The 22,434-nt window shown below is 40.8% G+C and overlaps 1 protein-coding gene across 1 annotated transcript in view; it reads right to left on the bottom strand.

Moving 5' to 3' along the window:
* Positions 1–22,434, bottom strand: part of RORA (RAR related orphan receptor A) — a 561,431-nt gene that overhangs the window by 28,313 nt on the left and 510,684 nt on the right.

Raw genomic sequence — 22,434 nt, 5'->3', positions numbered from 1 at the left:
TTAACTATTCATTGCTGAACTGTGAGGGTCCCCCTAGAGTCTTGGACTAAATTATGGTTGCTCGTTATATAATAGCTTTCAGGTTATTAAAATGGGTCATTTGAGAAGGTGTTTAAGAACCCACAAGGCTAGGATCAGCATTTCAAAACCAAAAAGAACTGGGGAGTTCACATTTTGGCTGAAGAACTAAATACTAAAAGGTTTCCTCCAATGTCATTTCCTCGGAACTGTTACAAAAGGTATAAAGTTTGTCCTGGCTGAAAATCCATGATACGAATGTAATACTTTACACACAAGTGTTACGGTTACTAGTCTACGCTACTGACCAGTTTTATACACAGATAAATATGGGAAATACTGGTAGCATTTTAAATGAAGAATCTCAAATTCACAAAAAAAATTAGATTGAATGTTTATTATTAATAATTAACACCCTGAGACTGAGGAAGGGAGGAAAATATGGCAGTACTCTAGGTGCACTGGAGTATATCTTCTCTTCTGTCTTTGTATTTCTCTCCCTTTCTTGAGAAAGGACCACAGATGAACTCTATGAAAGCACTGCTTCTTTACTGAACTAACAGCAATTAGAATTAAGTTTCTCATGCTATGAAGCTCTTTCAGGGATGGAATTTAACTCCACATTTGTAAAGTGCTATGTAAATTTACAGTTCTTTACAAGTTTTACGTTTTATTATTTGTGCTATCCTGCAGAGAGGCCTAAACCAAGACCAGAGCCTAATTATGCTAGACACTGCAAGAGACAGCCCTTGCCCCAAATTCTGACAGTTTAAGACCAGACAGACAAAGGAAGCATTATTCTCTTTTATGAATGGGAAACTAAGTAACAAATTAAGGCTCTGATTCAGCAAAACACCTAAGTATGTTATCAATAGAACCGGTAGAAAGTTTTTTTCTGTGGAAAAATGTGGATTTGTTAAAAACAAAATTTTTCTGCAAGAAATTTCATTTGACAAATTCCAAAAGTTCCAAAAGTTTTTCAGAACAAAAAATTTAGGGAAACAAATTCCAAATTTTTTCAGAAGTTTTCTTTTCAAAATTGTAGGGGCTCCTACACACGTTTTGACTGTTTTCCAACTGGCAAAAGTGAGACAAGTTAAAGTGTTGATCGCAGAGAGAAGGAAAAGTGAAAGGGTCACTTTTAAAAGTGGTTTCTTTCTCCCCACACACTTACTATTTCTCAACTGTATAGTGACTTGAAAGAGTTGTAAACAAAAATGTAGGAAAACGTTCTCACCTCCAACTCCTTTGCAGGGGTTTAGAATTTCCTGCGGAAAAACAGAATCTCTGGATGGGAAATTTTTTATGTGGGTGGGTGGGGGGAACCAGTTTTCCTGGCAGTGGCAGTGATTAGTTTTGTGCATATACTCCTGCGGCATTGATTCCTGCTTTGCTGAGTAGATACGGATTTAAGCACATGCTTAATTGTTTTGTTGAATTGGAGCCTATGTGCTCAATCTTGCAAAGCACTAAGCACTTTGGCTCTAATTCTGCAAAGTTCTTATGCATGTGCTTTACTTCAAGCACATAAATAGTCCCATTTACATCATTGGGACTACTCGCATGGTCAAAGTTGCTAGATTGACACTTCTGTGACTTGTTCAAGGCTGCACAAGGTGACAAGTTCCCAGCAGAATCAGGAACTGACCCCAGAACTCCAGAGTCCCAGTCCAGTGCCTTAGCCAAAAAAAGCTTCTTCCTCTCTACATAATAAATATTTAACAATAATGAAAAATCCTTCCCTGTATCTGAGTTAGATGTTTTCTACTTTGCAGACTGTGCAGGATTTCCTTTCCCCACATATTCAAATAGGGTGTTAAGCTATGTTAAGTATATAAACTGAACTAACCTGCTTCTGAAGGCTGCGATTTGTGCTACACATGATTGCTAATGCTGTTTTATAAGTATATTGATTAAATTAGGAGTCATACATATTCATTGACACAAACAAGGAAGGTTCATGTAATGTGCTGTTTAAGGAAACAAAATCTGAGCACAAACTGAATTAACAAGGAACAATTTTACTATAATAATATTCTAATCCCCCTGCATTTTTAGCTTCATTACCTAAATAATTTGCTCTGTCATGCACCCTGAGTAATTCAACTCAGCTGCTAATTTCTCTCCTCCAAACATCTGCAGTTTCAATAAACCAAAAGCTAGTGGCAGCACAGCTCCACAAATTTCGTCAATATGTTACATTTAGTTAAGCAACCATCTGACTGTTCAGATACATTAAGCTATTTAAAACCTCATTCATTCTAGGGCTATGTAAATGGCTATAGCAGCTTTGTTAGAACACATGCTATTTGTTTTGACAGAAACTTACTGGGCCAAATTCTACTTAGGTACAGAGGTACAACTCCACTGAAGTCAATGGGTGTGGTTAATGGGTGGAATTAAGAGAATCAAAGCATTAATTAAAAACAAAATATGAGGAAGAAAGGCTCCAGTGCCCAGCTTAAACTCCTTGTGCCTGAACATTGCTGGGACACTGTCAGAAGGCCACTAAGAGTATGAAAGTATGCAGATGGATAAACAGTATACGGGTAAAATTTTTAGAAGGATGGAGTCCTGGCCTCCTCTTCTTTCTGGCACAATTTGGGCCCACAAAATTAACTGCTGGTGAAAATTTAAGTCCTTCTGCCTCTAATAGCCTGATTTGAGTGTGCCACAGGGCAACTATGCTCTTTCATTCAGGTTCTTGTACCATGCCCATCATCTTGTGGTGTATTGATCTATATTACACCACAAGATGCAACATACAGATTTAAGTAGCTCAAGCTTTGTTATTGAATTAAGAAACTTGATAGAGTAACTGCAAGCTATATGAAAAATATTCTGATTCCATAAGGTGCATAATTACTGCTTTTTAAATAAGTTTTTGTTGTTGTGGTGGTGGTGGTCTTTTAACTGATCTGTTCAGTTGACTAATTGCTGGAAAATTTTAAGTTGCCAGAGCATCTGCTAAACATTACAAATGGCTGGACCAATTTTTCTTCTACAAATAATACTTTCAATAATTAAAAAAAACTGTGTAAAAGCAGATTCTCTTATAAGATAAAATAGTACAACCTTCTAGAACAGTCACAAACACACAGGGAAAACAAGCAGTTATCTTAATTCAAAATTAAGTGGAAAGCATTTGGTAGAGGGGGTACAAAGTTCGTCCCTTTCCTCATCCTTATAGTCCATAACTGAGCCAAAAATGGGTTGACTTGATCTTCAGACACATGGAATTGTGCGGGCAACAAAAAGCAGTTAATAACTACTGAACAAGGTGTTGTGGGAGAACTCATTTGCATAGAATTTGCTACCTCTCAATAAGCTGTTTAACTGTAAATGATCTTCATTTTGCTCCTACCTCTCCTCATTTTCTTGGGTTTACCTAGACTTGAGCTAATATCTTCCCTCTTGCACCAATGCTACTTTGGTATGTCAAGCTTATAATATCAAACATCTGACATCATGCATACACGTGAAAGACACCTTGACTTTTATCCTTATGTTCAGACACACTTCCATTGGACTTCAAGTCATTTATTGATTTTATGAATGCAACTGCTGCCACTGAGAAAGGATAAAAACATTATATCTTTTAAAGCCCCTGTACAGGTGCCTGTTCGCTTTGAAGGCACAGTTAGTTACACACACTTAACTGGACACCGTGGCTGAATATAAGGACTTCTGTATTATGCAGCAGACACCTGTTATAAACTAAACAGCAGCGCCTCTGCCATCCACAGTTGGCTGCTGCCATAAAGAGAAAAAAGTGCAATCTAATTTGCATCTGAAAACTAGATGTTCTTCCCAAATGCTTGCTGAGGGCATGACAGGTAGAGCTGGCTCTTGCATTGAACAGTAGTCACATTATGAAGCCACCACATTGCAGGCTGGAATACAACAGCAATCAACTAAGTGACAAGTCTATACCTAATGAAGGATTAGGACTGTCACATCCAGAGAATGTGTATGACACTGCTGGGCACATTAGCAGAGATGTGCAAGAAGAGCCAACAATGAAAATGCTTAAAGACACACAGGCAAACAGCTTAAAGCATTAACCAGGCATGTTTTAAAAGTCTCCCCCAACTAGCTGCTTATGATGAAGTTTTAGGCAATGTTTTTCTATTGGAAAGTCACAAAGATGGTTATTGCTCAAGAGTATTTGAAGTCAATAACAATTTCTTGAAGTGCATTCAAACATTTGTTTTGGAAAGACCAAGAATGGCATGAATTAAACAGATAAGAAAAGATGGTTCACATTTTGGTTTTCCCAACAGCAGCATGCAAGCAGAAAACACAGCTATTTATAAAGATGCAATGGACAAGATCCTCAGTTGATGTAAATCAACCTAGCGCCATTTTAGTTAATGGAATCATGACAGTGTACACCAGCTGGAGATCTGGCCTGTTATCAAAGCATCTAGTCTTGAATCAAGCCTTCATTGCTGGACTGTTTACTTTAACTTCACTGTCTTGCTGGACACAAAATACAGTACATTTGTTTTTTTCTACTTTCCATTCATCATGATCTTGTGAAGGACTGCAGGAGGGGGGTATATATACATGCAGGGGCAGCTCTATGTATTTTGCCGCCCCAAGCACGGCAGTCAGGTGGCTTTAGGTGGCATGCCTGCGGGAGGTCCGCCAATCCCGCGCCTTTGGCGTACCCGCCAAATTGCAGCCGAAGCCGCGGGACCGGTGGACCTCCTACAGGCATGCCGCCAAAAGCCACCTGACTACCACCCTCACAGTGACTGGCAGGCCACCCCCCATGGCTTGCCGCCCCAGGCACGCACTTGGTGTGCTGGTTCCTGGAGCCGCGCGCGTGCGTGTAAAAGTGTTCCATCGGTTATTTGAAAGCAATTTCCTTGGAAAAATCTCTTCACTAGTTGTAAAGCGTGCTTAAAAAAAAAAATCACAGCTTTGTGAAATGCATGAAATTATAGAAGACTGGACATTTAAGAACAATTAATTCTTTAGATTAATCTTTTAGTGTATATTTTAATAACATAGCATGATAGTATTTAAGGATAGTCATCTTGTAACATTTTTTGAGGATAAGACAACATACCAGGCATAACAAAAAACTCAATTACTAGCTGTGATCACAGATTCTGGCCCTCTCCCCGACGGAGAAGATGATGCAGTCACCAACCACAGCATGCAGCATAATCATTACTTCACTGCAGTTACAAAATAGATGAACTAAAATTACTGCAAATGGGAGAGGGGGAAAAGAGCAGAGAAAGGAGAAGGGAAGAGGCCCTCCCATGCAAGGCCTGGTGCGTGCCAAAGCCAAGGTATTTTAAGACTGGTTTGACTATTTCAACAAGGTAAGAAAAGGCTTCCAAGTTTAATAAAATGGCAGGATCATCCTGTAACCAGTTGCCTTCTCACACAAAACTGAGCTGGGAGACTTTCTCCAGTGCCTGAATAGCACACATTTGTGAATCAAACATGTTCAACAATTCTGTCCCTTTCTTTTACTTTTAAATTAACTGTATGGGCCATTCAAGGCATGAATGGGAGTGGACAGAAACGGGATTCTATTCTAAATACCATTTCAGTAAAACAGGTCTTCATAATCAGAAAAAATACACTGTACAGCCTCATTTAAGAAATGGCAACAATGTGCTTATCCTAAATCAGAGTTAACATTGGCTAGGACAGCGGTTCAGGAGATGGGCATTCTATTTCTGATTTCAGCTTTGTCCTGCTGTGTTAATTTGGACATCAGTCTGTGCCTCCATTTCCCTTCCTGTATAATAGAAATGATAATTCTCTACCCCAAACAAATATCTTGAGCTTTAGTCTTTACAGTTAAATTCTATACATGGTTGTCATGGGGGTGTGACTGCCCTGTGGTGCCTGCTACATGTGGCACTGCAGGTACTCCCTCCCTCAAGTTTCCTCCTCCTGCCCCAGGGTTTTCTCTCTCTCCCAGGGTTCGCATTGCTCAGCCATCGAGCAGCGTCACTGAGTTCTATCCCCCTTTCAGGATAATAATCCAAACAAAAATCCCAAACAGAAGGCTTTTCTGAGCTTTGCAGTTTCTCTGGCGCCTACCCTCTTCCCAGTCCCTTTTGGGTTACCTTTCATTCTCTCTAGCCCTGCTTAAATAGGACACCCCAGCTCCCCTCATCAGAGCTGGGTTGTAAGTTAGCCAGCTTCTTTCTCAGCTGGCCCCTTTCCCCAATTAGTACTCAGAGTACACAGGACAGCCTTTTTCTGCTAGAGTCTGCCCTGCCATGAGGGAGGAAGCAGCATTTATGTTCATCCTTCCCCTTCTCCCAGCTCATCCCCATTGTTTGGGTGAATGGACAGTTTCCCCTGCTCGCTCTGCAAGGCTCTGGATCTCGAGCCCTTAAAGTCACAGTGATGGGATTTCCTCCAAAGAACCACTTACTTCCCAGACCACTTCCTCTCTATCAATACCTCCTAGGTATACATGTCAGACCTTTCAGAATGTTAAAGGGCAACATCTCACCACAAAGATGGGCTGACCACTAGGCACCACTACCCTTAAGGGGGCAGGCTATCCCATCACACTGGTGCATAGCCAGATAAACTGAGAGGTGCACTAGGGAGCTTTATTGGGCTCCAGTAGGGAATGAATTCTCGCCCCAGGCTATTTGCCCATTTCATGCTTCTAAGGTGCTTTGAGATGATCGGATCAAACATACCATGGACAGCACAACACTGCTGCAAGATGTCTGAATGCTAGAATTTCAGCTACCGTGTTAGCTATTTTTTTTTACATTTAATAAACAAGATTTGGGAACATAATTATATAGCCATAAAATACTGCCATTGACACAGCAATATCAAATATTTAGATACATAAATGCCCCAATTTACATGTAATGAAAAATGTTTGTTTTTTTTAAAAAGTAAACCCAAGTTCAGCTTATTGTAACAGCACTTGAGAATGGTGAACAGCAGCTTCTCTGAACAAAGTTTCTGTTCTGAGTTGCTACTGCCTTTATTCACTAAACAGCCAGCAAATGAAGTTGACCCAGGCTGGATGATGTTACAGGATTCTAGGGTTCACAGAATTGTTGTCATACTTAATTTCTTTTTGGAGATAACCACTAACTTTGGTCACTTGTGAAGATGAGCACATATAGCAGGGATACTTGTATGGTCCTATTGTCATATACTGTACACTATGGTGTTTTACTGCTAAAAGAGGCCAATCCATATTTTCTGTCAAAAAAAATAATCTGGTAGGCCTATGCTCCTGTGCTCTGAGGATTGGTACCCTGAAGACTTCTTATCTTGAGGCAGTGTGTGTCTCCTTATGTCTTTTATCTAGCTGGAGGATTGTGAAGTTTTCATACTTTATTTTTCTCATGCATTCAAAGAAGTAATGTGTACTGAATGGGGTCTCTTTTGCTAGTAACAATGGAAAGGGATAGGAAAGCCAGATTTGGCACCCACAGTGTAAATCTGGAATAATGCCATTTGACCAGCTCTTTGGACAATGGTAAGTATTTATTTCAATTAAAACCAGAAAATATAGAAATTTCTTTCTTCATTTTGAAGAAAGGCTCTCCCTCCACATCCAAAAAATAAACAAAAAAAATGTCCATACTTTCATAGATTAACCCAGAGCAGAATTTATCTCATGTTTTAGGCTGTATTTTCTACCATTAGCTGGTGAAATTCTCATTTCATTATATCCATATCACTTTCCCCAACCTTCTTATTTCAACAAACACATTTATTTACGGGAACATTTTTAAATTCTATGTTTTCCCACCACCTAAAAGAGAAAGCAGAATTTACCTAGTACTTTTAAAAATTTAAGCAAACATTTAACAACTCTGCCAGAAATATCACATCTCACTAAACTGATCTTTATTTTAATGATTTTTTTTTACATGTGGCAAGCATGCTTCTAAATCATTATATAACTATACTTAAGAAGCAACTGTTGTAGCCTCCATCCAAAAGGTGTACAATCGTGCATATGCAGGATTATGAAGTTAAATGGAGTTGACAGTTGAATTATGCTAGGTTTGCATCATAGGGTGTCTTACACCAGCATTTCATAGTGTGGTGGGAAGGGTACTTAAGAGACAAATATTAGACATTTTTAACTATACAAAACATTAAATGTGGCTACTTTTTCTTCAAAAGAGCTACGTACATTTGTGTTATCTGTTTGCAAAATTAAACCTCAGTTCAATAGCCTTATTACTATCCGCACTAGCAAAAATCAAATTACACCTACTGTTACTAGAAAAAAGCAGGTCGGAAAGCTAATCAGCTTGCAATATTGTGTCAACATTATTAACAAGTTCAGCTAAATTAATTAATGCTAACAAGGTGACAGTTAGGCTCCTGAATTGTTAAAAAGGACACTTGTCAGTATTAATGAGGCTAAAATATGATCCTCATTGTCGGTAGTTCCACCTTTTGCATCCTTTGTACATGCATACTTTTATAGTTAATAACACTGCAGAATACTGTTTAAAAAGCTGAGTGTGTTTAACAAACTGTTGCATTCCTATTCCTCTATCATAACATGTATGCATTAATTTGTTTACACGTACCATTAGGCTAAATTATATACCAGTTTAGTGGTAATTTCCAGAATCCAAAAGGTAAAATTAAAGGTCAAGGTAGTGTCCCTTTAAATAGAACACTTTATCATGACTTGGCTTTCTCCAGTGTCTTTGTGAGGGCATAGAGACTTCGTTGGGGGTTTTGCCTCAGAGAGAATGGCAGGATGTGTTCCTTGGAGCACTGAGAAGTGCTACTTTGAGTGATTATGTTACAAGCTTGTCAACCACAGATGGCATATAAGCCACTTCCCCACAAGAGAATAGAGCTTTGATGAAAAACCACTCTAAAATCTGAATTTACCTTTTATAAGTAAAGTGAGCAGAGAAACCATTTCACCAAGACAAGGAGTTCTTCCAAACTGAAGTGACTACATCTGCATTTAAAAAATATTTTTCCTTTATTTTGGCTGCATGGGAACGATGTCATTAAGAAGATTTCCTTTGATGTTGCATGCCAAGCGGCAAAATTAGTTTCTCATACGAAGATATTCTCTGTCTAGTTTAAATTTTCATATTAAAGTGATTCATCTAATAGATGTACAGTAACAACCAAACATAGGCTCAAAGTCTCAAGAATAGTCAAAAAGTTTCCACTCACTATCACTCAACTTCTCTCCCTCTAAACAGATCTTCCTGAGTCCATTTGTGGTAAAAAGTTCTGGGCATTTATTCTGTACACTGGGCTTCCTGTAATACTTGGCTATTAAGAGCACATAAATGTTAAAAATAATCAACAAATTAGGATCATCAGAGCTGTCTATTCACCCAAGTCTACGCACCATCTCCTTATATTAATCCCTTTATCAGACCCAGTGAATTATTTTAACTACTAATAAATATTAAAAAGTGTGTTTTTCATTAGCAACATCTCTAGTGCATCTATGCTGCTTTGCCTTTTCATAGGAAACGTAGTCAAGTCTCTTAATTAAATAACGAGACAACTATTTCAGAGGATGCCAAATCCATAGCTATTGCAATCAATTACCTACTTAGTTTCTAGTGGCAAGCACCAAAAATGTGGATTATAATAGATGTTTTCTCCATCTGAAGGGAAAGAAAAATGTATCTATAAAATTCTGTTGACATCTATAAGCAACAGGATAATTTGCAGCTCTTGTGCATTTCTTAACCTGTAGATGTCACTGCAGTCAATGCATATTGGACAGTGGGAAGAAAAGCTTAAACCTCATGCCAAACCTGCAGAAAAAAACGTAGAAATTGGGCTTGTTTTTGGCTTAATTGGCTTGTGAGTTACTTGCTGGCTAGTTTATGGCTTGTAGTTTGTTGCTCCTTTTTTTTTTTTTTTTTTTTTTTAAATCGGCTCCTGGCAAACAGGGGCTGGGGGGGAGGAAAGAGAGTCATGGGTGCACAGCGGGCCCACCACAGTCCCAGACTGCACACCAGGGGGATCTAGTCACATACAGTGTTGAGGGTCTTAGGGATTGGCTTGTTATGAAATGGGATTAGCTTGATTTCTGGCTTATTGTGAAAGTTGGGGTGCTTATTTACCGCGTGAAAGTTGGTAACTGCGGTGACCAGGGCCGGCTCTAGGTTTTTTGCCACCCCAAGCAAAAAATTTTTTGGCTGCCCCCCACCCCAGCACGGGGCTCTCATCCCCCCACAACAGTGCCCTCCCCCCCCAGCTCTGGACTCCCCCCCACCAGTGCTGACTCTGCCTGCTCCCCCCTCGCCTCCAGCTGGTCTGGCACTGGCAGGGTCGGGGTAAGCAGCACGACTTCTGGACTGCGTCTCAGCCCAGGGCCTTCCAGCCAGGGCTCCCCCCTCCAGGTCCAGCCGGGACCCAGGAGGGCAGAGCCGCGGGACCACCTTGGCAGGGTGCTGAGGAGGAGGGGCAGGTAGCCCCAGAGGGAGTGGAGCCCCGGAGAGCAGGACTGCTGGCCGCAAGTCCTGGGCGACGTGGGCCGCTTTGCCCAGCCCCAGTTGCAGCACTAGGGGGAGGAGGGGAGACAGCCACCCTGCGGCATCTGCAGGTGGCTCCGTGTGCCCCGCGAGGCAGCCCCCAGCCTGAGTGTCCCCTACTCGGAGCTTGCTCGGCCCAGCCACAAGGAGCAGGTGCTGCTCCCCTGTGGCATGAACTGTAGTGGCCCCAGGGCACCCCCCATGCACAACGCGCTGCTGCTGCCAGGGCCGACTCTAAGCTTTCACGGCCGGAAACAAAAAAAAAAAAAAAAAAAAATGGCCGAGATGCCACCCTTGAAAATGTGCCACCCCAAGCACGTGCTTGATTTGCTGGTGCCTAGAGCCGGCCCTGGTGGTCCTTTTCTGAGAGACATTTGGTTATGGACTATCTCTAGTTTCATTCAGTAATGGGAACTCAAATCCAACTCCTCCTGTTAGGTCCAACACCTTTCAAAATGAATATTACTTTTAACCCCATAGAGGGCTGCTTTCTTCCTTCACAGGATGAGCTCTTTGATTGTTCGAGCAATATCGCCCCCAGAGACTGAAATATTGATGTGATGGATAATGTCCTCATCATCTTCCCTAGTGGTCATACTCTGCCTCTGAATAGCTTCTGTGCAGCTCCCTGACTATTCACCCTTCACTGCCCCCATACAGTATGACTCCTGCAGGAGCTCTGCTCCGAGGGTGATGCTGATGCAAAGCCTAGGTTAAATACTGTAGATATTTGTGCCCAGTAAAAGAAGAATGCTTGGGAGCAGCAACTCCTCAGCCCCCCAGCCTCAGCCCTGCTGAGCCTACTTCCATGGGGAACATTCACACGGGGGTTTAAGAGAGACTGGAATGGTGGAAAGAACAATCTAGGACTTGGCTAGAGCACGTGACCCAAGATCATTCTATTAAAGATAATATGTATGACTGTAAATTCCATCTACCATGTATGGTATTTCAATTTCACATTTGAAAACATTTCACATATTCTTAACTCTTGCAGCACTTTCTCCTTTCTATATTCTAGGATGACCATTACAAGACATTTTCTTCTATAGTCTGAACTAAATGCAGTTCCCCCTGCACCCACACACACACCCTGGCTGCCCCCCAAGCCTTCCCTATAGTATGTTTACACAATGCTAAGTTAGATCATTAAAATCAAAACGTCAGGAAACGCAAAATGTCATATTCCAGCAGCAATGTTAACTCTGCAACATTGTACATCTTAAATATTTCAGCAAATACGTTTTGTGATGCATAAAGAATGGGATGGAGAATAATTCAAAAAATACAACACCATTATATAAAGCAAGTGTACACCCACCCCTAGAATAATATGACCAGATCTGGTCACCCCATTTCAGAAAGAAAATTGCAGAATTTATGGGGGTTCAGCTTTGGTGACAAGAATGACTAAGAAAGGAATGGAAAAGCTCATATGACAAGAGACTGAAAAGCCTGAGGACTGTTTACTTTGTAGAGGAGGTGAATAAGGGACATGACAGACATATCCAAAACAATGAATGAGACCAAGGTGGTTTATTAGGAACTTCTATTCACCCCGTCTCACTGCACAAGAGCAAGGGCACAGTCAATGAAACTGAAAGGTGGTAAATTCAAAAGTGATAACAACAAAATACTTCTGTTAGCAGTACCTTCAAGGCCTCATTGCAAACACATAGTAAGAAACAATCCCTCCTCAAGAGCTAACAATCCAAATAGACAATACACAGAAAGAGGAAAGAGAGGCATAGATAGGTGAAATGACTAGCCCAATGTCACATTGCAGGTCAGCACAGCTGGGAATAGAACCCTGCTCCACTGACACTAAGATCAGTGCCAAAGCATAATTAAATCAGTGGACTTCATTGTCACGAGAGGCCATTGCGGGTTTAGCAGAATTTCAAAAGAGATCAGACATTTAGATGAGTAATAAGAATGTCTAGAATTATTATAGTAAAATATTAAAAACAAACAAGAGTTTTGGAAGATATAAAACCTCAATGCTTCAAGACACAAGCCAGGCTCTACTTATTGGGTAAGTTGTCCCATAACTAGCTATTGTAGGTTTCTTGCATCTTTCTCTGATGTATCCACTACTGGCACTACCAGTAACGAGATACTAGCCTAGATGGACTTTCATATAGTCTGCCAATTCCTAATAGATAAATATTAATCTATATACCCAAAACATGCTTATGAAAAGTATAAGAAAATAGTTTCTCTCTTCTTAATAATGGTAGCATTTAAGTAGCTCCACCTGGACTTTGAAGTTTATACTCCACCTTGCTGAACAGGATAGCAGAGGGGACAGTTTCTTTGCTACTGATCCTCTCGGTTGGCCATATAGCAAAGCAATCACAAAGAAAACTGACGGCAAAGATACAAAAAGTAAGGTCTGGTTCTCCATTGTGTTACTCCAGTTTCATTCTGGTGTGACTCCATTAATATAAATGGAGTTACATTAGTATAAAACTGCAGTGACACAATGGGCAATTGGGTCATTCATCTTTATAAATAAGAGCTTAAAATTTGCAAAATGTTGTAAAATGTATAAAAAGGAGCTGAACCACCTGAAGCAGTGGATTCCATTATTTTAATTCATACTCGCAGTTCTCTCTCCTTTTGGATATTAATACAATGGATTTTTGTTCACTGAATATTTCAGTGAGACATTTCAATTTGCCACATTTAAATTTTCCCAGCAATACCCTGAAAGCAGCAGTTCATGGATCTAGGAAATTAGCAGGCAGAAGGTGCAAAGTGATGTCCAAGTGGATGGGAGTTCCGTAGGCTGTGTTTAAAAAAACCGCTCAGATATCCACTGGGCATGCTCAGATGTGAGTTTTCCATCACTTGTAGGTTACAGCTCATTTCAGAATGCTTTCTTAAAACCATGCACTTGCACAGCTGCCCATTAGAATAATGTCCATGCCAAGTTGCAAAATTCAGATGTTTCTGCTGTGGTTCTCCTCCCCCTACTCTACCATATCTTCAAAATGGCTATGTTCAAAGCTGAGAAATCATCTTCTGTGAGAGACCAAGCATGGAAAATTCCATCTCCTCCCCCTCCTAAAAAACAGAATGGTTTAGAAAATTATAAGCCTGTGAAAAAGAGGAGATTCTAATGGAAACTGTTCTGCAACCATAATTAGAGTAGGTGCTACAATCTACCAGTATCCATCATAAGTTCTTGTTTTGCACACCCACTTTACAACATTTAATTTCCTGTCTGTGAATGATAAAACCACCTCAGAGTGTGGATAAAACAGATCTGGTAGCTATTCAATATTAGTTATACTGATTATTTGAATTTGAAAAAAAAAAGCTATACATTTCCAAGGTATTTTCACATATGAATATTTTATGTTGCATCAAAATGTATCTAAGGTCAAATTCTACAGCAGCAGCAGCATGCTAATATACCACAAACTTATGAGATCCTCACTATCACAGATCCTTAGTCACAGGACATCTGTATTACGGATATAGATAAACTAAAGTTAAGTTTAACATATTTAACACTAACAAAAAATCTTCAAAATGACAGTGATGTTATAATCTGCTTTAGATACAGAGGTGACAAGATTAATGATTACATAAGTGTATCTCAGAGCCCAGGAACAATAATCAGCTCTACTGGTTTTATTTGTGTACACAGGCTATTAGAGTCAGCTGACGCTCCAAAATCCAATTTAAAGTTGATAAAACCCTTTTATGTATTTATTTGAGGTTGGAAGAAAATGGACGTACTAATTCCATTCCCTTACCCATTTTGCCTTAAGCCAAATCTTACTTTAACAAACATGAAAAATTAAGCCTTGAAATAATGGTTGTAGCAATCAACATTGTTGAAAGAACAATACCAATAAAAACTGAATGTTTTAAAAGGGAAATTTTAGAATGAGTGTAAAACAAAATTAGTGTCTTTCCCAGAGAGACAACTGTATTGAGTCTGAGGTTTTTAAAGATATCAGTCTCCAAATGACTGGTCACTTTCAGCTATGAACCTGCAAGATAATAAATAATGGGGCTCTGTCTCCAACACAATTATTCACACAACCAGCCCTCCTTATTCAGATAAGTAGTACTACGTGCATTACCAGACACTGCTCTCTATGTCTCAACAGCTTCTGGTACAGGAAATAGGAGTTTTCATTACAATTAATAGTCCACAATTGCAAATAGTCTTATGTCCACAAAAGTTCTACAAAATTCAAAATATTCACTTTTAATTCTAACCAATATAGGATTGAAAACTAAGATTAGAAAAGTGGCTATGAGGAGTGTATACCCTCCCCTTCTGCTGGGCAACATGACAAGAAGAATGGGGGATATGGGCCTAGGTTTTTGTCTGGTTTTAAGCAGACAGTCCTGTTTTTAAATGGTTTGTCCCCTGCCTGGTCCTGAGACAAAACCAGATGTGGTTTTGGTGGTATCACAGATGGGGCATGCGATTTTGAAGATGTGCTACTCTACCCCCATGTGGCATGACTTCTGGTGGGGGCAGGGTCACCCCATTTTCAGAAGCACTGGAATGTCCAATATTCTGGGGATGCATGAATGGCCACCTTATATGTGCCTGCCCTCCCAATCCTACCACACAGGCCCATCTAGCCCCTCTGATGCCAATAGTAAAAGCTGGACACCGAGCAGCTCTGACGGGTATAGCCAGCCAGCCACGTGCACAGTTGGTAAATGGGCACTCTTCACATCATGTTTCCCTCTCAGGGGAGCAGTTGAGCACAAAATTCCCTCTGGAAGGCAACAAGGCAGCCACAGATTCCTAAGGTATTTGGGGAGCAAATGACAGGGTTTACAGGTGAGGGAATCTGCAGGATATGATCCTGTTTGCATGGATCTGGGACTTCTGCTGGAACTGGTAGCTACATGTTTTGGGCATCCCACCAGCCCACTCTGCCTCTACTATTAGGGAGAGCCTGCAGTGTCCCAAGGATCAAGGATCTCTAGAAACAATGGGCCCTATTCAGCACTATGGCATTCCAGGTTCACTCCAGTTTAGCTCCCTTGATGTGAATGGAATTCTGAGAGAACAGCAGTGAATCAAGCCAAAGGTGTTCATTTGTGAGAATTCTTATATAAGGTAATACCTCATTTAACGTTGTAGTTATGATCCTGAAAAATACGACTTTATGCAAAACTATGTTAAGCGAATCCAATCTCCCCATACAATTAATGTAAATAGTGGGGGTTAGGTTCCAGGGACATTTTTTTCACCAGAAAAAAAAGACATTATATAACATATATAGTATAAGTTTTAAACAATTTTAAACAAACAGTTTAATACTGTACACAGCAATGAATGATTGTAAAGCTTGGTTGAGGTCCTAGAGTAAGAGTGTGGAATAGTCCCCAGGGAATGCCTTCCTGCTAAATAATGTACTAGCACTCGGATGAGCACTCAAGGGTTAATACGCTGTTGTTAATATAGCCTCGCACTCTACAAGGCAGCATGAACTGAGGCAGAAGTGAGGAAACACAATAGATGCACGGCAGTCACTGAGAACACTTCCCTGCAAAAACTGACCATGATGATGAGCCCACGCTATTCATCTGGAGCGTACCACTCCCTCCCCCTGACAGCACATGCAAGGCTGCACAGGTGCTGACTTTCTGAAGTGCTGGGGGGTGCTTGCATGAGTGAAAGAGAGATGTGCATTGCTCTTTTAAATACACTGACCCCACTTCAAGTACGTTGCCCTTTCAAGCAGATCAGCCAGTTCAGACAGGAAGCAACAGCTTCGAGCAAGCTCCCCCGCCCTACGTTCTGTCCCTGCACCCAGTCCCCTCCTCTGCTTTGTGGAGAGGGGGTTTGGATCGGGGGGGGGGGGGGAGGCAGGAGCAGGGGGATATCCTGATACAGCACCCCTCTCTCCCCCTCCCCCAGCAAGCAGGAAGCTCCTGGGAGCAGCTCCAAGGCAGAGGCCAGGTCAGGAGCAGCACAGCAATGAGGGGAAGGACAGCTGAACTGATGCTTGGCAGCTGCTGAGCCACATCCCTTACAAGGAATTTATGGGTGCTGATGAGGGGGGCTGCTGCCCCCCCACCCCAGTTCTAATCCCCACAAGGAGGGGCTGCTCTTCCAGAGGATCCTGCAAGCAATGGACAAAGCAGGCAGCTGCCAAACAACATTATAAGGGAGCATTGCACAACTTTAAACGAGCATGTTCTCTAATTGATCAGCAATGTAATAACGTTAACCGGGACGACTTTAAGTGAGGAATTACTGTAGAAAGGGCCCATATATTGATGCAACAAGATGCTAATTCTGGTGTTCTTGTTTGTGCCGCAGCAGATCTGTAGTATGCTCTCCTCTTCTCTGTTGTAACTCCATTAGTATAAGAGCCTCAGAATATAGGACTGCTATGGACTAAGTGCAAAAGTTTTTCCTTTATGGTTGTGAAGAGATTTTCTAGTGTTCCCTAAGGTAAAGTCAATTAAGTGATAACTCCATCTGTGCTGAGAGTATTCAAAGCACTAATATCTCCTCACTGATAAGTCTACAACTTTGCCTGCCTATTTATCACCAGCATTTAGAAATTATTGCTGTGAATGGTCCAGTGCCTTCACTCATTATCTTTGCGATCCTACCTCTTTCTAACAAAAAGGCAGGAAGCACAATGCATAATAGCGCTACCAGTATGACCTCAGCATGGATTAAAATGACAGCAAGCAATTAAATATCAGCTGATCTATTGCCTAGTTGATGCTAATATGTTTTGATGCTTTCAAAATTACTTCAGTTTTTCATCCCACCTGTAGCTTGAGGGGGACTAGTATGTCACTGAGGACTTGTCTACACTGGGAAATGACACCGTGCTGCAAAGTGTGTACCCCTGCTTGGAGTTTGCAGTTCCTGAACTCTGGACTTAGCCTCTGTGGCTCCTTCCCTATAGACTACAACTACTCAAGCCACTGGTGCCATTTCCCAACATCTCTGGAGCCAGGGGTGGGATAGAATGGACAAGAAACTCCTGTTGAAGCCTACAGGGAGGCTTATGCATGGGATTCTATGAACAAATAGTATGCTGGATCAATGATGAGTCAAGGTGCTCAGCCCCCTCAGTGGGAGGGGACAGCCTGACTCAGAGGCAGGATCTGGATTCATTTTCAATTATGAGCTTTGAGTGGGGGGGGACTGGAGTGGAAAGAGAAGCAGAGCCCAGGGAGTCTGATTAACTCTCCTTCCCCACAAAGGGAGTCTGAACTGCTGCATGGCTCAGGCAGTTCTAGCCCTGCAGAGACCAGCATCCAGAGTGTCAGAGATCTGACCCAGAGTCAGTCTAACCCTCACCCCCACCCAAAGAACTCTGGACCAGGGAGCCAGGAAAGGACCCTGCCCAACCCAGGGACAAAGACATTGTAGAAGTGCCCCATTTTTGTTTTTGTTTAAGCTGGCCAACATTCACCGTGCTACAGCAGTTGTCCCCAGACTCATCCTCAGTTCACAATCTGCCTGGGAAGGTGCTAGGAAGGAAGCTGGGGGTTGGGAAAAGTTGTGAGTGTTGTGAAGTGGGGAACTGGTTGATTTATTAATGTTTAGTACTTATTAGTTAACGCTAACTCTTTCCTTTCCCAGCTCCTATTTTCCTGCTCCAAATAAAGCCCCCCTTTGCTGTATTGTTACTTTGGGGAGTGTCATTTCTTTGCTGGGGTTTGTGTTGATGTACTGTATTGTGTTGTGCACTGAGTTTTATACTCCTTGCCAGCAGTGGTACCTTTATCCATTTCCCCCAAGGACAGCACCCCTGTTGTCTCAGGCACAGTGAGGAATCACCTTAGGTAGAAGCATCAGGCATCAGAAAAGAACCCAGGTCTCATCCTGCATGAGGAGAGAGGAGAAGCCACTCCATGTAGCAAGCGTCAGGGAGGAGGCTTGAGCCTCACTTTCAGGTAGGGGTTACATGTGTTAACTAACATGATTTAGCACTCCGGATAGACAAGGGTTATCATGCCAGCTGGTTGTTGCACTTTAGGATTATAATGTGTTATTTTGCCAATGACAACAAGCACTGATTGCTCTTCTCAGATGGAGGACTCCATTCAAAAAGCTCATCTCAATATTGGAGATTTACTTTGCGTGACTCCCACTGGCCACATACATTAAATGTGCCACACCCTAAAACATTAACGCAGCAAAGTGGAAAACACTGGAAGTGAGGCAGAAAGTGAAACACTGAAACTTGAGAATGTGCTACTTTTCTTAAAGCATCACAAATTGGAAGTGTTAATAATTGATTGTTCATATTTTCAGTAGACCATACGATGATTTCCTAAAAGGAATTCTGAACCTTAAACACTAAGAAGACCCAACTACTTTATGTTTTAAAACAAAGCAAATTCCAGTGCAAGGAGAGGCGTATCTAGTGGGAACAATGAAGAAAACAACCAGCCTTCTAACTCACAAAACTCAATAAATTGTATCTATTCAAAAACCTTGTGAGTTCCTAAGATAATTTTTTTTTCAAGTAAATTATTGTTTACCAGCCAGATGTCACTAAGCCCATTCTGTAGGTAAATGCTTTAGGAATTGAGTTCAGCTATTGCTTCATGTGATCAAAACCAAATTAAAAAAAACAACCTGATACAAATCCATTTGGGTAGAAGTGGATGTTTACTACCTGCATTTGGTTTGTGTTTGCTATAACAAATGACAACTGATAAAAAGGCAGTAGAGACAAATACAAAACAGTGGTGCACTACTATAATCCTCCTTTCCATTCAAATACATCAAAGCACTTTACAGTCATTAATTAGCTAAACCTCACTTGGCCAAGGAGGTAAATAATATTATTGTCATTTTACAGATGGGGAAGCTGAGTCACAAAGTAGTTAAGTGACTTGAAGAAGGTCACACAGTGAGTCAGTCAGAGCCAGAATAAGATCGAGATCTCCTGATTTCCCCATCCTGTTCTTTACCAATGAGACTATATCTTTGTAGGTAAATGTATTCACTATTCTCTTGCTACTTGTTGATGCTTATTTTCCAGCTTGTATTCTACCTTTGCCAGAAGATGAGAGGAGAATAAACATCAATAAACAATTCAAAATTGTTTGTTTAGAAATGACTTAAACACAGTTGCTACATTATTCTTGATAAAGGACCAAAACGTTTAACTAGTACTCCCACATGCTTAGTCTCAAAAATATTTACAGTGCAACTCTGATTACCCTGAGCTATCAGGGGACAAGTGAAACCTACAGATAATTGGGGGGGAGGGATGCCAGCAGGCTTTCAAGCATAGTGCAGAAACAAACCTAACAGATGGATTATTGGCGAAGTTCAGGCCCAAAGATTCCTATATTCCTCAATGCAGCATCCAGAAGAAAAGTAGACTTGTAGTAACCAGGCATGCCAAATCCTAGACTAGTAAAAAACACTTTGAGAAGTTGAGAGTTATTGTCTTGCTCAATTTGCCAGTTGATTCTCCAAAGAGACAGAGTGCTGTCGCATGTTAATAACCAAATAGTTTATTTGAAATAACATGCATGATAATGACCCATTGAAAGCTTCAATGGTTAAGTGAATCAATCTCTTTCAAATCATGATTTCCCTGAATGATATAGGGAAAATATAGAAAAACAGATACACCTCTACCCCAATATAATGCGACCCGATATAAAATGAACTTGGATATAATGTGGTAAGGCAGTGCTCCGGGGGGTGGGGCTGCGCACTCCGGCGGATCAAAGCAAGTTCAATATAACGCGGTTTCACCTATAACACGGTGAGATTTTTTGGCTCCTGAGGTCAGCATTATATTGGGGTAGAAGTGTACTTCACAAACCTTGGTGTATGTGGAAAATCCATCAAGGAAGGAGAAAAAATGTTTTAGAGGTTGTTAGTAACTACAGAAAAGTTATAGCAGTGTAAATTTGGACTAGCTCCAGTGAAGATAGTGGAATTACTCTGAATTTACACTGCTCAAATAGATACAAATCTGGTCCGAGACACTGGCATATTGAATAGAAACAAATATGAATCTGTGCTCGCTTACTTAGAGAGGAATAGACAAGTACAGAGGTGCTAAGAAAATAAAACCACACCAAGACGACCCTATTTGCATGATTTCCTCACCAATGGTAGCAAAGCACAGTGGGAATTGAAACCCTCAGCTAAAAGAAACAGCTGTACTGATTTTTTTCCCCTTTATTTGCCTGGCTATATATTAATGGATGTAATTATCTTTGACAATGCCATGAGTTTAATTTTCAGAACAGAACTATTACCATTGCCTCTTTTCTTTAATAATGCCTATACTACAACCAGATAGCTGCTTCACATCCTTAGCTGGTGTAGATCAACATAGCTACATTGAATTTAATGGAGGTATAATGATCTACACCAGTGGAGGCTTTAGCCCCTAGTGTCCAATTAAATTTCAATTATATACCAATTTAAATAAAAGTACCATAGAACATTTGCTGTATAATAAAAGAAAAGGGTACATTCTGCTGTCCAGACTCCAGAAAGCCAAACATTTGCAGTGGCATGGTGAGAGTTATGTATTCCTGCTTCAAAGAGCAAAATGAAATTTCGGTATAAATTTCTGCTCACAATAACACTTAAAAACCTGTAATTATTTAAACTGTACTACTTTAGGAAGCCTGTAATTATTCTGTAAGATCTTGCCAATGTCTAATCTATTTCATAATTGCCAACACTGGCTTCAAAGAAATTAGTGACTATGTTAAAATCGGTTTCATATTAAGTTACTATTGAAGCAAAGTAATTGCAGCTACGCTACATGGCTATAGTCTGCATCTACGGGGTAGAAGGGAAAAAAATCAAAATGACTAATGTCCAAATCTTAACCCTCAAGGCAAAAAAAACAGGGGTTGCTAGCAAGACCTATGAGATGATTGAACTTGGGTACCTCTGAAGCTAGGCTGGGTCCCAGAAGCTGTGCAGTATGGGTGGCAGTAGCATTGGAAATAGGCCACTCACTGCTCCCTTTCCCAACATGGACTATGTAGCTACATAGTACATCTGTCCATGTTCTTGAACTTCCCAAAGAGGCCTTGTGTGTTTCTTCCACAACTGTGGAGCTCTATCACAAAGACCAGAAGAGTCTCAGGGTCTCTGCTGCTTTTGTCCCACCCCAAATCTTTACAGCTTTTAAACTATTTTTGGCCATGTCACGTGGAAGTTACTTGAGGTGGAAGGAATACTCCCACTGCTTGAAAAATTCTACCTGCCAGAGACTGAAAAACATGTTTCCTTTTCTCTTAAAGTGGTTTCTTAAATCAGGAAAACATTTTGCTTATCTTGTAGAGGAAGATATTTGCATTTCCCCTTTCATCCTTCTTCCTGCCTTATTCATAAGAAGCAGAGTTGTTAACAAGTCCGGAATCCCTGCTTACATTTCTTGGTTTATAATTTAATCAGTCTGAGGCCCACATTCTACACTTTGTCTTTAAGTCCTACTCACCTGAAACTGCCATTCAAGTCAAGGAGCAGGGTTCAATATGGCCCTCTGTTTGGTGCTAAAATAGAGATCAGTGTAACAATCAGGAAACTGCCTGTTTTAAACACTACCTTTTAAAGAAAGCTATCAGAAGAACAAAGGGTTTCTCCCGCTGCCCAAGACATTTTTATATAAAAGCCACAGCAAGTTAATATTTGTCATCATGTCCTACTGCAGGTAGGTACCCTAGGGACATGGGGGAAAATCACTCCTAAACCTCAGCCCAGTAAACACTTTCACATGCTTATCTTTAGCCATGGGAGCATTCTCCTTGATATCAGTGAGACTACCCAAACGCAGAAGTTAGGTGCATGTGTAAGAGCTTGTCAACATGAGAAGTTATACCGGTATCAGATGTTATTTTAAAATAATGGTACCCTTCCCATGTTGATACTCTAAGGCCTGGTCTGCACTTAAAAAGTTAGGTCAACATA

The sequence above is a fragment of the Gopherus flavomarginatus genome, chromosome 9 (assembly GCF_025201925.1).
Source record: "Gopherus flavomarginatus isolate rGopFla2 chromosome 9, rGopFla2.mat.asm, whole genome shotgun sequence".
Classification (NCBI taxonomy): Eukaryota; Metazoa; Chordata; order Testudines; family Testudinidae; genus Gopherus; species Gopherus flavomarginatus.
This window is presented reverse-complemented; position numbering and strand designations above follow the sequence as displayed.